The following is a 15,321-nucleotide window of genomic DNA, read 5'->3' as shown; positions in this document are numbered from 1 at the left end:
CGTTTCGTGCAGCCTTTCGTGTAAACCGTGCAGCCTTTCGTGCAAAGCGTTTCGTGTAAAGCGTGTAGCGTTTCGTGCAAACCGTGTAGCGTTTCGTGTAAACCGTGCAGCGTTTCGTGCAAACCGTGTAGCGTTCGTGTACCGTTCGTGCAGCGAGCGTGTGGGGTAGTAGCACGTCTCAGGGTCTGTAAAAGTTTCAAATCTGCACTTCATGCACCTTAAATGGAATTATGCACTCAGTTTCCCATTTACAATAAAACAGGAATTGTGGCTGTTTTATCAAATAAATAGAATACTATAAGTTTATCTTATACTTATATCTGGTTACAAAAAAAAGTTATGGAAAAAGAAATACTGTACCTTTTTTGGACAAGTATATCCACCCTAGTCATTAACTTCCTGTTTTTCAAGAGCATAATCATCTGGGAAGAAATCTTTCTGGTGTGTCATTTTAACGATAACCTGATACTCTTCCAATCTCATCTCTCTATCTCTTTCTCTCAACTTTTTTGTTAAAGTGTCCTGTTTGATACATGATAAGTTACTTTCAGGGAATTTAATGGAGATCAAGAGGTATACATGTAATTGGAACAAAATTTCATAGTGATTTCATATTTCATCTACGTGATCACAGAGCCAGACTTTCAATTTTCATAAAATTATCTTATATCTTATGAAATTGTCCACAGACGTAGGTAGACTGACCTGGGTACTTGACCTGCAAACAGAGTTAACATATCTTAGTTACTTCGATACGCAGCGCAACTGCATGCTCCATGTATGAATTCTTTCTAAAGCGAAGTAAATTTCTGACAAACAAGTTGATTAAATAAGAATATCAGTCATGGTAAAGTGAGCATTTCTATAATCGATGCAATAACTTGTTTACAAATGGATTTTACATGCATTATTGCGTAAGGTGCTGAAATACTGACGGGTGTTTTTAATACTTATTGATGGTCCATTACTTATAAACTAAATTCACGACGGATTTTTCCGTTATTTCCCGATCATGAAAGGGAACGCACTGCGGTTGTGACTAGTCGCCAGGGAAACCTAACTACTCCATAGCACGTGGTCTACCTTCTGTTGTTTGAAGGTCCGTGTTTGCTCTCCTCCTATTTTGTATTGTTTATGGACTCTTGTTCTTGAAAACTTAATTTGATATGTTTCGTTTTGAAAACTGAAAGATGGCAAATAACCTCAATGTAAAGCCATGTGCCTGGTACTGGTTACAAATATGACAACGTAGTTTTGATTAATCTTCAGACTTGAAACAAATGATAATACAATGTACATCATGGAGAGCAACTAAGTTTTCCCGTGTAAAGTAAATAATATACAGAAATAGAGATTGCTCATTGTGCATTTAATTCTAGCACTAGGCAAGTGAAATAATATATGTAAAATATATTAAACACCTTAAACACAAGTCGAAACGAGGTCTATGTGTTTGTTTATTTTTTCATTCATCACATAAGACGTAAAAAAGCACGATCCCAGAGAGATGACTCGACTTCTTAAGATATACTAATAAATTTTACTATTTTATTTTAAATTCTCTGTCTGAGAAAATAGGCAACACTTTAAATTATTTTTCTTTTATTCTTCTGGAATTTAATTTTTAGTGAGGGTTTTTAAGACAATAAACTTAAAAATTAATAATTAAAAAAAATCATTTTTTGAGTAGTTGGACGTTTGTCAAAAAAAAAAATCTAAATCAACTGCTCTTTACAGCCTTTTGTCCTTCCATCATGAAATTTTTAAGCTAAAGTAAAAATATTTATGTTATTCTTGAATTTTGACTACATTAGGTAGACAAAAATTGTATTGCTTTTTTAATATTGCTTTATGAAGCTGTTGTTATCAGCAAATTAGAAATGTGTTGCATTAATTAGTAAACATTTTACGGGCGATTAAAGATTTGATATAAGTCTAAGTTTTGTTTTCATAATTCTGGGACCAGATCTATTTCATAAGTTTATGATTTAATTGCTTTGACCTTGGGCAAAAACAAACATTTAGCATTTTCTTTCTGATATCATTTGTGTCTACTTCCTGTTTACATTTCATTTCAACTAATGAAATCTGTAATCGGTGATGGCTTATAAGCTAGAGATGCAAGTTACTACAAGTTTCCGTGTTATATGTTTTAGCCCTAACAGATACATGACATAGTCATTCATGAATCTGCTAATAGAAAACTATATACCTGGACCATAAATTGAAAGAAAAATGGTATGTTAAGAATGAATAGTATACTAAGAACAATAAACCTAGAATTGTATTGTTATTAACAAAAAAGTAAAAATAACGTCCATACAGTGGATGATAGTTATATACTCTGATTATGTGAGAATAATACATACATGTATTTTCATAATTTCAGGAAATACTATAGAAGTAATTTTTTTTTTGGTTGACAAGGCATTCCATATTTCGACCATAAAAATCGTTCATCAACAAAACATGCACGCCAGATTTATTGTGTAATGATACGAAAAGGCTCCCCCTTGACTCCATTGAATGTACCTTTCACCTTGTGTACATCATACTTAACAAGAATGAGATTACTCAGTATACTAGCCAAAATCGTCCTGCCGATTTGCAATAGAAATTTAGATTGAAGAATAATCTATTCAAAAATATATACAGAATACACGATTTTTATATAATAATTTTATAAAATTCTGTATATTCTATGCACTTTAATATTTTTTTATTGATTTTTTTATTGCACAAAAATCAAGAATTAAAAATTCACCAATCGCAGTTATGATAAGGCTGTCCGAAGGCATAAAATGCTTTAAAATATACACGTTATTTTGAGCTAGCTTTTAATTTCAATATGTAATCCTTTTTTGAAATTACGGTCAACATGATAATAGTTTAATCAGGTACTAAAATAAAGCATTTTTGTGAAGTCACATGACTGTGTTGATCACGTGACGGACATTTACGATATTCTTCAATGTTGTAAAAAAATCGCTTCTGCACAAGTGCACAACAAAAATATTGAGCAAAGTTTGTTACATAGATAAATTCATCTTGTTGTCTGGTAAACAGAATGTGCTGGGGGCAGGTTTGATTTTTACTCGTTAAGAAAATGTTTTGCGAGAAATTCAATTTAGCAACATAAGAGGGGGTATTTTCCACTCTTTATCTCGGTTTAAACAAAAATGGATGAACTACACACAATCCCCCAGCAAAACTCCGAGGACATACTTCCCTTGTAGATTCACACAGAATATCTTCAAACTATGATTGTTTATCACTTGTGCTAGTCCAACATAAACAAGATTGTTAAATTCCAACTTCACTAACGTGTAAGGGGAGGGGGGGGGGGAGGGTTTCACACACAATTTTTCGCTATTGTTTGAATATGAGCATATCGGACAAGTGAAAGGAAAAGGGATACTTAAATTTCAAATGTTCAACTTCATAATAGCAAATTAGAGCTTAAAAACAATCCTAACACTTGAATTAAACAACAAGGCCCCACAAATAAATTTACATGCAATGTACAAATTATGACACTTTCCCGTCATGTTAGCTCAAGTATGCAATGACTTGACGTCATATTCTATTATGACGTCATATCTAGGTAGTTCAGAGAAGTAACAAGTCTGAGCAGTTTGACATTTTTCGGACAGCCTTATCCTAGCTGCGATCCTTCTTTTTTTTATTTTGTGTGTACTTGACTTCTACAATTTATCATATAATTTTTATGCGCATGTATATAAAGAAATCCATAAAAAATTGTAATTTCGAATGATGTTTTTGTCATTACGCCCAAACCTGTAACTTTGAAAAAAAAGTTTCAAAATGTTTTTTTCATATATTTAGGAAAAAAAAGTTAGACTAAAAGTTTTCTATAAGTTATGTTTTCAAAATAATATTGAGACAGTATAATTTTTGGTAATAATATATTAACATAATTTATTTTTTTCCCATTATCTAAAAGTAAACATTATTGATTTCCATTTTTGAAAAAAAGAATGTCTGCTGCGCTGTTTTTTTTTCCAGGTAAAGGTACATGTAGACTATGAATTCATGGTTCTTTAAACAATGTAAATTTAAAGAACAATCACAGCCCCCTAATAAAAAGTTGATTTTTGTTTTTCTTGCATCCGAATACCAGGTATTTATTTCACCAGTACATGATATAAAATACTCATAAACTTTATATTTATCCATCTTATTAGCAAAAAAGTTATTTTGCTATATTTTATCAACCAAAAAAGTATCATAATTGCATACTATTATTTGAATAAACACACAGAAAACGTTCTTTTTTTCAGTAGCCAGAGTAAAGAGTGGAGCCGAATCACAGACTACAAGCCAGTTGACAATACTGTTCGGAAATCTTTTTACAATTCTGATTGTGGCAAACCGAATTCAAAACACTTTTTTTTCAGAAAAAAAAAAATGTAATTAATCATCTTGTATTTAAATGTTTTTGAAAGTTCAAAATAAAACAAGATGTTTTTGACATTTTGAGTGTTTTCTTATTTATTTACTTCCTTAGAATAGCTTTTTGAATCGCTCAAAAGAAGGTTCAATTGCCTTTTGTTATACCATGTGAACTCTTACGATGATTTTTTTTTTATTGAATCCCTCGTAATTTTTTGTCAACAAATGTAAACAAAATAATCATAAATAAATTCAAAGCTTAGTAAAGGCGGGTTTTTTCTACGATATATGACTATTTGGTTGTTTGTTTCTCGCCACCCTTTCGATTAATGTTCACACCTATCGAGAAGTCACCACCTGCTAGAGGAGGGCTGGAAATTTTGACCAATGCTCTTCATTCAGTTGTACTGAACAATCAGGGGTATTTTCTCGTGCAAGCATCTATTGCGACATGAGGCCTCGTTTTATACGATATCATCCACAGGCTTTTACAAGTAGTTTTAAAATATATATACAAATCTAATATCCTGTTGGAGAATCATATACAATTAGTTACAAATAAGCACCAAAATAGAAGTCACTCCGTATTACATGTATGTGTTGATTTCTTATTTTTGATATCATTATTAATAATGGGGACAGTGAAACTATTATATCAGTATTAATTCTGATTTTTTTTTATTTGTCAGTATCCTGCATCCATGTCTTTTTAGGCCCCTGTAAACGAAGTTTCGGGTGTATATAGTTTTTGTCGTGTTCGTCGTGTTCGTCCGTTTGTCTGTCTGTCCAGCTGTCTCTAGCTGTCTATCTGTCTGTCTATTTGTCTGTTTGTCCGAAAAAAAACTTTACCCTTGCCCATAACTTTTGATTAAGTGGAGCTATGACTTTCATTTTACACATGTGCATTCCTTGTGACAAAAGGTTTCTTTGGGTACCACCAAATTTGACCTTTTGATCTTGACCTTGGAGTTTGACCCACCTTTAGACAAAAAATCCAAACTTTTACTTTGGCCATATCTTTTGAACAGTAAAAAGCAGGATATTTATACTTCACATACGTATTTTTTGTTGAAAGACCTTTCATTGGATTCTAACAACCTTCACTTTTAACCTTGACATTGGAGATATCCGTACTTGCGAAAAAACTTTAACCTAGGCCAGAACTTTTGAACGGTAAGGGATGCGACTTTTATACTTCACATGTATAATCCATGTGAAAAGCCCCTTAATTGGATTGCAAGAACCTTGACCCTTGACCTTTGATTTTGACATAATTTTTAAAAGCAAACCTTGACCAAAAGTGTTGAAGTGTTAAGGCTACTGCTTTTATGCTACATATTTATACATTTTACAAGACCTTTTATTTGAAAAATAATTACTTTGAAAAGTAAAATCACTTTTAGTGTCTGATTAACACCAAAACTATATTCATTTCTTTTAAAAATCATGCTTTTCTAATCTTTTCACCATATATCATTTACCTGTCTGATGTAAAAGTTAAGGTATTCAATGTTTAATGAAGGAATTTTGAACGATTTTACATAATTTTAAACTAGTTAAAAACGGATTACTAGATAATGATAAAAGTGACATGAACCAGATTCACAAGATTGATACCATTTAAGTAGACCATCATTTTGCATATTAAAAGATTTTGAAGAGTTATCTGTCCTTGATCAAAAGGGCCAAGAGATTTATTTGAAATTCAAATTACTTTTTACAATATCTTATAAAAATATGCGCTGCCCATAAACTTCAATGTTAAATTCAATGTAAAATTAATTGGAAAATAATAAAAATTTTGTAAATCAATTTATTACAGCATTTTTATTTCATAACATCTTTCAAATGCTAGCATGATTGAAAATATCGGACCATCCAATTATTGGGTACAAAATATGGTCGTTATACATTGAATACCTTAAAGGGATTCGATGAATGCCATGTGTACCTTCTTTTATTCAACTTCCATTACATGAAATAACCTCTTACGTGTCCGGCTTGTTTCTCTTTAAATACGTTGCATGAATACTGAAATATCTTAAACCAACAATAAGATATGTTGTGTCTCCTTTTTGTTGAGATCATTTTGTTATTGATTACCGCTGGATCAGTATTTAAACAAATATAACCTTGTTTGTTAGACGTGTAAAAAAATCACAATCTGTTCGACAACGACCTAACACGCTACTGTATTTGTGACAGAGTGGAAATTAAGATCATATATATTTCTTTTAAAATAGGTATGTTTTACATAATATATATAAAAGGCCCCGCAAGGGCTAAATGTAAACATATTAGGAGTACAATTTTATAAATAAAATGTGAAAATATTTCCTTAGATACATACATGAATATTTACAAAGTTATTTTTTCCTTTGAACATTTCTAATGCTTATAAATAACAAGATGAAATTCATACGTGGTCCCAACAAAGCCATTTGAAAAGGTGTTTCAGCGCGTCAAAATCAATGCACTTGTGCAAAAAGACAACACGCATTGTAAATAACCTATATCCAATTATAGCAACGCTTGGACGTGTAGTTCTGAATAAGGTGCGGTTACTCTTGGTTATAGCGCTGAGCCGCAACGAACCGTTGTTGACAATATGCTAACTGATCTTGCGTGCTGTGCTAAGGCCACTTTGGACTTTTATAAAGTTCTCTTTATGGGTTTATCATATAGAACTTTATTTCAAGACTGTCAATCTGTCTTATTTCTATTCAAGAATGCCTTTATGGCCGTAAATTGAAGTTATCTACTTATTTTAATTCCTATTTATCTTTACTTCTTTATGAATATTTTGAGATTAAATAAATCTTTATTGAATTGAATCGCATTCTGATACCAACCGCATGCATTATCTTTACCATTAAAATACCCTTCAAATTACTCGGAGTGCACTTGGCACCCAACCACCAAGTATTTGCTAGTTTTGTGCATTAATTTACTAACTTTATGATTTGTAAACTTACAATATTTGATCGTTTTATAAATGTATCAACAAGCAAAATACTAGTAACTTTTTTTTCAAATTTGTAAATATATATTGGTTCTTCATATTTTCATTTTTTTTTAGAAATTTATATTAACCTATATCAATGACCAACGAGAACCATGGATAAGTTTGAAAACTTTTCTGAAAAGGTAAGAGAGCCAATTAAATACAAGTATATGTCTTAAAATGATCTTTTTATTATTTGAAAAAAAAAATACATTCTTGCCTTGATCTATAAGATTTGAAATCTTTAACTTCAAAATCTTGAAACACTTAATCCTGATTTTCAATGATAAGTATACATGTATAATACTATTTTAACATCAATATTCGAATTTTATGTAAAAAAAAAATTCTGCCCTAAGTTCGAGATAATGTTGCTCGACAGTACTTGTATATACTTTAAACCTATATACTTTGAAGCTAGTATTTTAATACCGATATTTCTAACGTAGACTTTTAAACAATTTGTCGTGGCCTGTTTTAATACCTTGATACTTATATTATCAATATCAGTTCAGTATAAAGTTTTGCATTACGTCATGAACTTTATCAACAGATGCATCCAGCGTTAATATTCAAGTGATTGTTCAATTCATATTATCAACAAGGACACAGAAATAGTCTGTTTTACGAGCAAAAAATCAGCGATTAGACGAAACTTTCAGTCTTAAAGCTTGCGGTTAGAAGGCATGTACTATTGACCTTGAGCGCAGCTGTCGAACTAGATCGTGACGTAACGTCAAACTTCACGCTTAACTGCAATCTATAGTAATATTGAAATCACGTCAACGTAATCGGTATAACAGTTTCATTTTTCTTTCTTTTTTTAACAGAGTTGTGACCAGTACAAATTACAGGTAAATTAAATCTCACAATTGAAAAGAACTGTTGCTTTATATGTATATTTTTGCCCAACCCAAGTCATATTATGAGACTTTCTTTAAATATGCTAAATTGTGTATAATTTTTAGAATTGTAAATTAACACAAATATTATTCATGAACATAATGCATTTTTAAAGCAGCGTTCTGTCATCTTTGCTTCTATGACGTCAAAAACAATTTAGGTTTCTATTTCTACATGTACTAACTGTGAGTCAGACACGGAGAAACTGACCGATGATCAGGAAAATCGATGGACTGCTAGACACACTAAAAAGATGTGAAGGCTATAAAACAATGTTTCCAATCTTCAGACGAAAGCATAAAAAGACAAAAGAATCGTGTTTTTTTCTTTTTTTTTGGGGGGGGGGTTCCCCCAGAAATATGGTAATATTTTGAAATTAAAACAACCCTTGGTAAATATGTGTATTGTTTTCATTAGAAACAATTGATCCTAATATCAACGGCTTAATATTTTAATCAAATAAAATATGCATAGAGGTACATTTAGCTTAAGTGTAGTTCATAAGAATGGTAGTGTACAATAACAAATCGCAGATGTGAGAGAGGAAATATTTTCAAGATAGATTGATTGTTATTATTTAACTCCGATTAGGCAATATCCAAGACATATTTTGACGCTGATGAGAATCTTTATAAAAGATGAATATGATAAATGTCACACTTTGGCTATATTTGTGTCTCTTTTGTAGATATTCGACATTTTTGAGGAAGTATAGCATGAAACCGGGCAACCGTTGGTTAATCTCTGCAAAGTCTTACTCCTTCTTCCATTGTTTTTCTCTGGCAAGACATGACTTCGCAAATCACTGGTTGGTTTATTTGTTCTTGTCATTGTTGTTGTTGTTCTTATAACAGTGCCGAATAAAAGATCAACATCCCAATAGGAAAAAAAAATATCTTAAAAAAGAAAAGAGAAAAGGCCTTGCTACGAATTCGAAAACGTTTGGATTTATATATCTCATTGGTGTCCTTTAAGACAGTAAATAAAGCCGAATCTCATAAAAAAAAGCTTGAGTGCACTGTTTCATATCCTAGTGAGTTTGAACGGTATTGCAATAAAAAACTGACTTGTGATTTCTTTTTTTGAAGGGAGGATAAAGGGGGTGTATATTGGTTTAAAAAAAGAAATGTTTGCCATGCTGGAATAAAATTAAAATCAAGGACATCTTTGTTTTATTTTCAAAAGTTACGTTAGCTTAAGGATGAATTGAACTTTCTAAATAAAAGACCATTATTTTCTTTTTCAATAAGATACACTTATATTATCAAAAAGGCTATAATTATAATATGTAAAACATTCATTGCTTCTATTAATAGCCTTCTTCTTAAGAAAAACAACAAAGTCTGTATTGGTTTTATTTACGTATGGCAGCATCTTGAAAATTTATTCATTTTTTTTCTAGAACATCAAAGCTATGATCATTTCATATCTATATGGAAGCATCCTTTGCTAGAGTAGAATTCAGTATGTTCAAATTCTGATCCCCAAGAGTAGAAAGCGGCCATCGATTCGCAATCAAAGTTTTATATTGAAATTTAAAGAAGAAAAATCCGTGTTTTAACAATTCTGAAATCATGTTTATTTAAACTTTCGTATATGGAAGTATTCACAAGAAATGTATTTTCAAGTCAAATTATCACCAGAGGATGTATGGTGGTGCTAAAATTTGATAACATCGAATTGTATTAGGTTTTATCAATTTTCCTGCATGTAGGCTGGTTAGTTAACATTCTAATATGCATAAAAAAGGAGCCTTGATAAACTAGGCCTGGGGACCATAAACTGAAGACAGACTTCAGTCAAAATTCTGCATTCAAGATGCAAACAGATATATCGAAAAAGGGTTTGAACAATAAATGTGGACTTCATTGACATTACTGGATTGAATACAGCGTACTTATAGAAATTCATTGCTGGACTTAATAATAAATATTTGCTGTTTGAAATTATATCTAGCCTACTTTTTCAAAATAAGGACCAGACTATTCAATGCATTACTAGTCTTCTTCTTAATAACAACAAAGTCTGTGTTGCATTTATTTACGTATGGCAACATCCTGGGCATTTATTTTTTCTAAAACTGCAAAACTATGAAATATTTGTATTTATATGGAAGCATCCTATACTTGTGTAGAATCCAGTATGTTCAAATTGTGACCCCCGAGAGTAGGAAAAGGCCATCAATTCGCAATCAAAGTTTACATTGGAACTTTAAGAACAAAAAATCTGTTTTTAAACTATTTTGAATTAATGGTTATTTCAATTTATATGGAAGTCTTCTCACAAATGTATTTTCAAGTCAAGTTATCACCAGAGGGGATTCGATTGGGCCAAAATTTGATAACATCGAATGACATTAGAATATTATCAATATATCTGTATGCAGGCTGGTTAGTTAACATTCTAATATGCATCAGCGGAGGAACTTTGATAAACTAGGCGTTGGGACCATAAACTGAAGACAGACGTCAGTCAAAATTTTGAAGTCAGTAACTTTTAATTTATAAAATATACATAATTAAAACTTTGCAGGTTTGTATAATATTCCAAGTAAAAAAAAACATGTTATCAAAATAATATCAACAATTATATTAATTCTGAATTTTGAATGAAGTCTATTCTCATTTTATAATATTAGTGTCAGGCATTAAAAACTGATTATGTGAATATTTTATCTTCTTTTTAAATTTTATTAGGATCAGAATCAGCATTTGAATTTGTTAACAATAAACATTTAAATCATAAAAATCGATAAAAATCATAATGTTTCAGTTTATTCTAAAGAAAAGCACTTACAACATTTTAATGTGTCAAATATGAAAGTTAACATAAACATTTTTAATCACATAAAATGATAAAAATCATAATTTCATATTCTACAGAAAAAAGGTGAATGATCTGATCAAGCTGAAAAACATCAAAAGGTACATGTAAGTAAAGGAATGTTGTTGATGGTCAAAAAAGTTCGGGGCTCGTCATAGAGAAAATTTATTTTGTCGTCTGTCGTCCCAGTTGCATCGGCAGTCCTAGTTTCCGCTAATAGACTTTTATTAGAAGCATGGACTTCTTCAGTTGAAGGTTTACTTGGACATTTCAACTTGCATTATGTACGGAGGTACAGAATTCATAATAGATCAGAAAACCCTTCTAGTGGTCATACGTATGGTGTTAGGGACACTTACATGTAAAAGATCGGGAGTTGAAAGTAGGGTGAATGTCATTTTCTTCAAGTACATCTTCTATGTGCATTGAAATAACGCATTGTTTCCTTATAGCTAAATTTTGAGCTAAATATTTACCGTATAACGGGTATTTTGTACGTACTGCTTATTTTTACTAATTTTTACGAGTTTTAAAAATCCGTTAAATCTAAACGCGTTAAATTTCACAGAAGTTAAAAAAACGTCTTGCCTTAACTTTGAACAGCGTATTATGAGAATATTTCAGTGTTATCACTGCCATTTAGCTAAGTACCTGGACATCTATTCACAAAAAATCGTAAGTTTACGACTACGACTTGAACTTACGATAATCCTAAGATAAAAGTTACGAGCTATTCACGAAAGTGGTCGTAAGATTGACACATTGTCGTAAGTGAAAAACGGTCGTAAGATTTTCTTTTCCCTAGTTACCGACAACTGCTCATGCGCAGGTGACGCAATAAATGCGGGAAACCCGGTCGATTACGCAATCTTGAGGTACAGTGATGTCGCCACTATAAATACATGTACCATTATTCATTTCTCATTTTCCGACTAATTCGTATATATTTGAAATGTTGTTATAAATAAGAAAATTTTGAAAATCAATTATTTATACATTTTTGTTAAATTCACTGCAACGAGACTGAAAAAATAAACACATATGTACATAAGTTGTAGGTAAGTATTGTTCAAATATAAAAAAAAATAGTAAAACTGTTATTTCTTTTTTAAAAAAGCATGCCCTTGCAATGTATGGTGTTAGAGAGGATAAAGTAACACTATTGTTTGTTTGTTTGTGTGTCTGGTGGGGTGGGTTAAGAGGGTGAGTGCATGCGTGTATAATGCAAGTTTAGTGAGTAATAATTCATATCAGGGTCGATATGTCTTTTGCCCTTGTTAAAACAAATATTCATTTTTTAAATAAAATCATTGACCACACAAGCAGAATTTTTCGCGAGATTGCAATTTGGGTAAATATAGCGAGACTGTTGAGATCACTCACATAAAAAAAAAATCGCCTACAACTCATTCCATATAAGAAGTTATCTTTTAATACATATACGCATTTAATAAATTTTCATCTCGCTACAGATTCCATTTACATATTATATATTCGATCTAATGCATGGTGATTATTTGTCCCTTTCAAAGTGAAAAAATAAGTAACTCTTGAAAATAGTAGAAATTCTTTCGAAGACATATTAGTAGCGCCCCATTCAATATGTCACAATAAGTTAAAATGTCAAAATCTTTTTTTCACCACTTTTGCAGGGAATTCAGCCAAGCTCTTAGGATTTCAGTATTTCATAAAAGGCTACCTCCCCCTTTTTTTCAACAGTTGAAATAATATACGCATTTTAAATTGGAGCTTCCCTTTATTCGTTGGTTTAGCCCCCCTCCCTTTTCAATTAGCCACCACACTTTCGGGTGTTGCTAAAACGCGGAACGGAATGCATTATTTTGGATAAAATCACTGATAATACCCAGATTTTATCATAAACGATCTATCTTGTACATATTCAACCCCCCCCACTATTAAAAACAAGTTGATTTTGTAATGCCCAGTCTCTTATTTACGAAATCGCTAACATAGAGTCACCTAGAATCGAATTTGAAAAGGGTGGATAAACGAACTTGAAAAGTATTTGACAAGCAATAACACAAAAAGAGGACAATTGTTTGGTTCGGGAGGGGGGGGGGGGGGTAAAAACACAAAAAAGTGAACAATTGTTTGATTCGGACATGTCGGATGGGGGGATAAGTTCCAACTCCAACATCTTTCAGTACTATTTTTTTTTACACTAACTTTAATACTACCAGGGACCTACATGTATATACTAACTTAGAATACATAAAGGTCCCTGATACTACATTAATCAAATTCACAAAAAGTATGAGGATGTCAACTTGACCGAACATTTCTGTAGTAAATAAGTTTTGACTGGGGGGGGGGGGGTATTTGATATCTATATGAACCATGGAAAGAGAAATAAAATGTAAAAAATTATTGTCAGAATTCACATCAAATTTAAAACAATCATATAAGTATTCGCATTTACTAATATGGATTGATGGCGAAAACTTCAATTTTTTGGTTCATTAGTCATTCTATAAACTTGCTGTAATTTCTTGAAAATAATACATTTGAATTTGATTAAGCAATCGAATATATTAAGAGTAAAGCCTGAATTAACCTTCAGAAATTAAAAGCACATGTTACACCGTATATAAGCGGATTCATTAAATAAATGTCCATAAGAAACTACGGACATTGGAAGATTAAAGCTCACAAAGAAGCATTAGTATTTTTTTGCATGTCTAATCTATTCTCTTTAAGGAGTTTAATTTTATGTTTATAATTAAAGAACTTGCAATCCTTTTCTCAGCTGCAGCACTGTAGCTCTCCGAAAAAATATATTGACAGACCGGAGAGCTACAGTGCCACCCATTGAAAAAACTGTATATTTATTGCGCACAAAAATTTGCGCTTGGTTCTGGATAAATTCGTTCAAATTCTTGCCTCAATTGCAAAAAAGCCAGATTTATATAAATTCCTAGCTTTTCCATCAATTACTTTCTTAGTTTATATCTGCAAAAGCGGTGAACTTAAAGAAATTTCTTACCTTTCTATCAACGCTCTCGTAGTTGACATCTGCACGAAGCGCGTTAGACCGAATTATCTTGCAAACAAAAAAACAAAAAAAAACAAAAAAAAAAACAAAAACAAAAAAAGAACAAAAAAAAAAGAAAAAAATCGATTTTTTTTTCTTGCAAACAATTTTTTTTTTTCAATCATCTCACTTTCAGCGCCAGGAGGGCTATTAACAATAATAATGAGGAATGTTTTGTTGTTGCAACAGCGAAAGATTATGTTAGAATGACACGGTTAGTAATATTTTGAGATGAAAGTTTGAAGAGCATGGAGAAATAAACGGAGAAACAGCACATTTTTTTGTGCGCAATAGATATAAAGTTTCAAAAAATAAATATGTTGAAATATTTCCTTCCTATCCACAGCATAGGATTTTTCTCTTTTTTTCTTTATCTAATATTGTTCAGATAAAATGCCACTCCCCTTCCCTAGAGGAATAATATAGAAAAATCTGTAATTGATTAGAAAAAATGACATTCCACTGTTTATTCTGTGACATTAACGCAGCCTAAGAGATGACATTTCAGGCTTTCTGGAAAGCCAAACTTGTTAAGATTACGTTTAGCGCAAACCTTTACGGCAAGCTCGAATAAACATCTCTTATACACACTTGTTATTAAAATTTTATTCAAAATAGAGTCGCTTTCTATATATTTAAATTCTGGATGGAAAACTTTCATGTGGTAGATATAATACAGAATCTTTGCATTCATTGAAGTTAAATTTTGTTTGTTAATTTGCGGTACATACGTGTGTGTGTGTGTGTGAGGGTGTGTGTGTGTGTGTGTGTTTGGGGGGGGGGGGGGTGTACATGAATGACCCGTAAAAAATGAGTTTGTTTTCCCGCTGATCGGAAAGGTCTGAGAAGTTGTTATAGGCATGCCCCTATTATAGTGTCCAATATATATATAAGGTTTAATAAACCATTTTTTAATGTGGCTGTGTGCTACACAGATTCGAAACTGCCACTCCCCCTTTCATGATTCGCGAATTCGACACTGCGTGCATAATATTAATATCATAACTAATTTTTACATTGACACTGGAAACAAATTGAAAGGGGGGGGGGGTAAAAATTTCCAACATACAACAAATTTGACCATTTTTTTCACGGAGGGTGTGTATGACTCATTAATACCCAATAA

This window comes from Saccostrea cucullata, unplaced genomic scaffold (assembly GCF_032062105.1).
Source record: "Saccostrea cucullata isolate Sc308-1 unplaced genomic scaffold, CSIRO_AGI_Scuc_v1 ctg4229, whole genome shotgun sequence".
Classification (NCBI taxonomy): Eukaryota; Metazoa; Mollusca; class Bivalvia; order Ostreida; family Ostreidae; genus Saccostrea; species Saccostrea cuccullata.
This window is presented reverse-complemented; position numbering follows the sequence as displayed.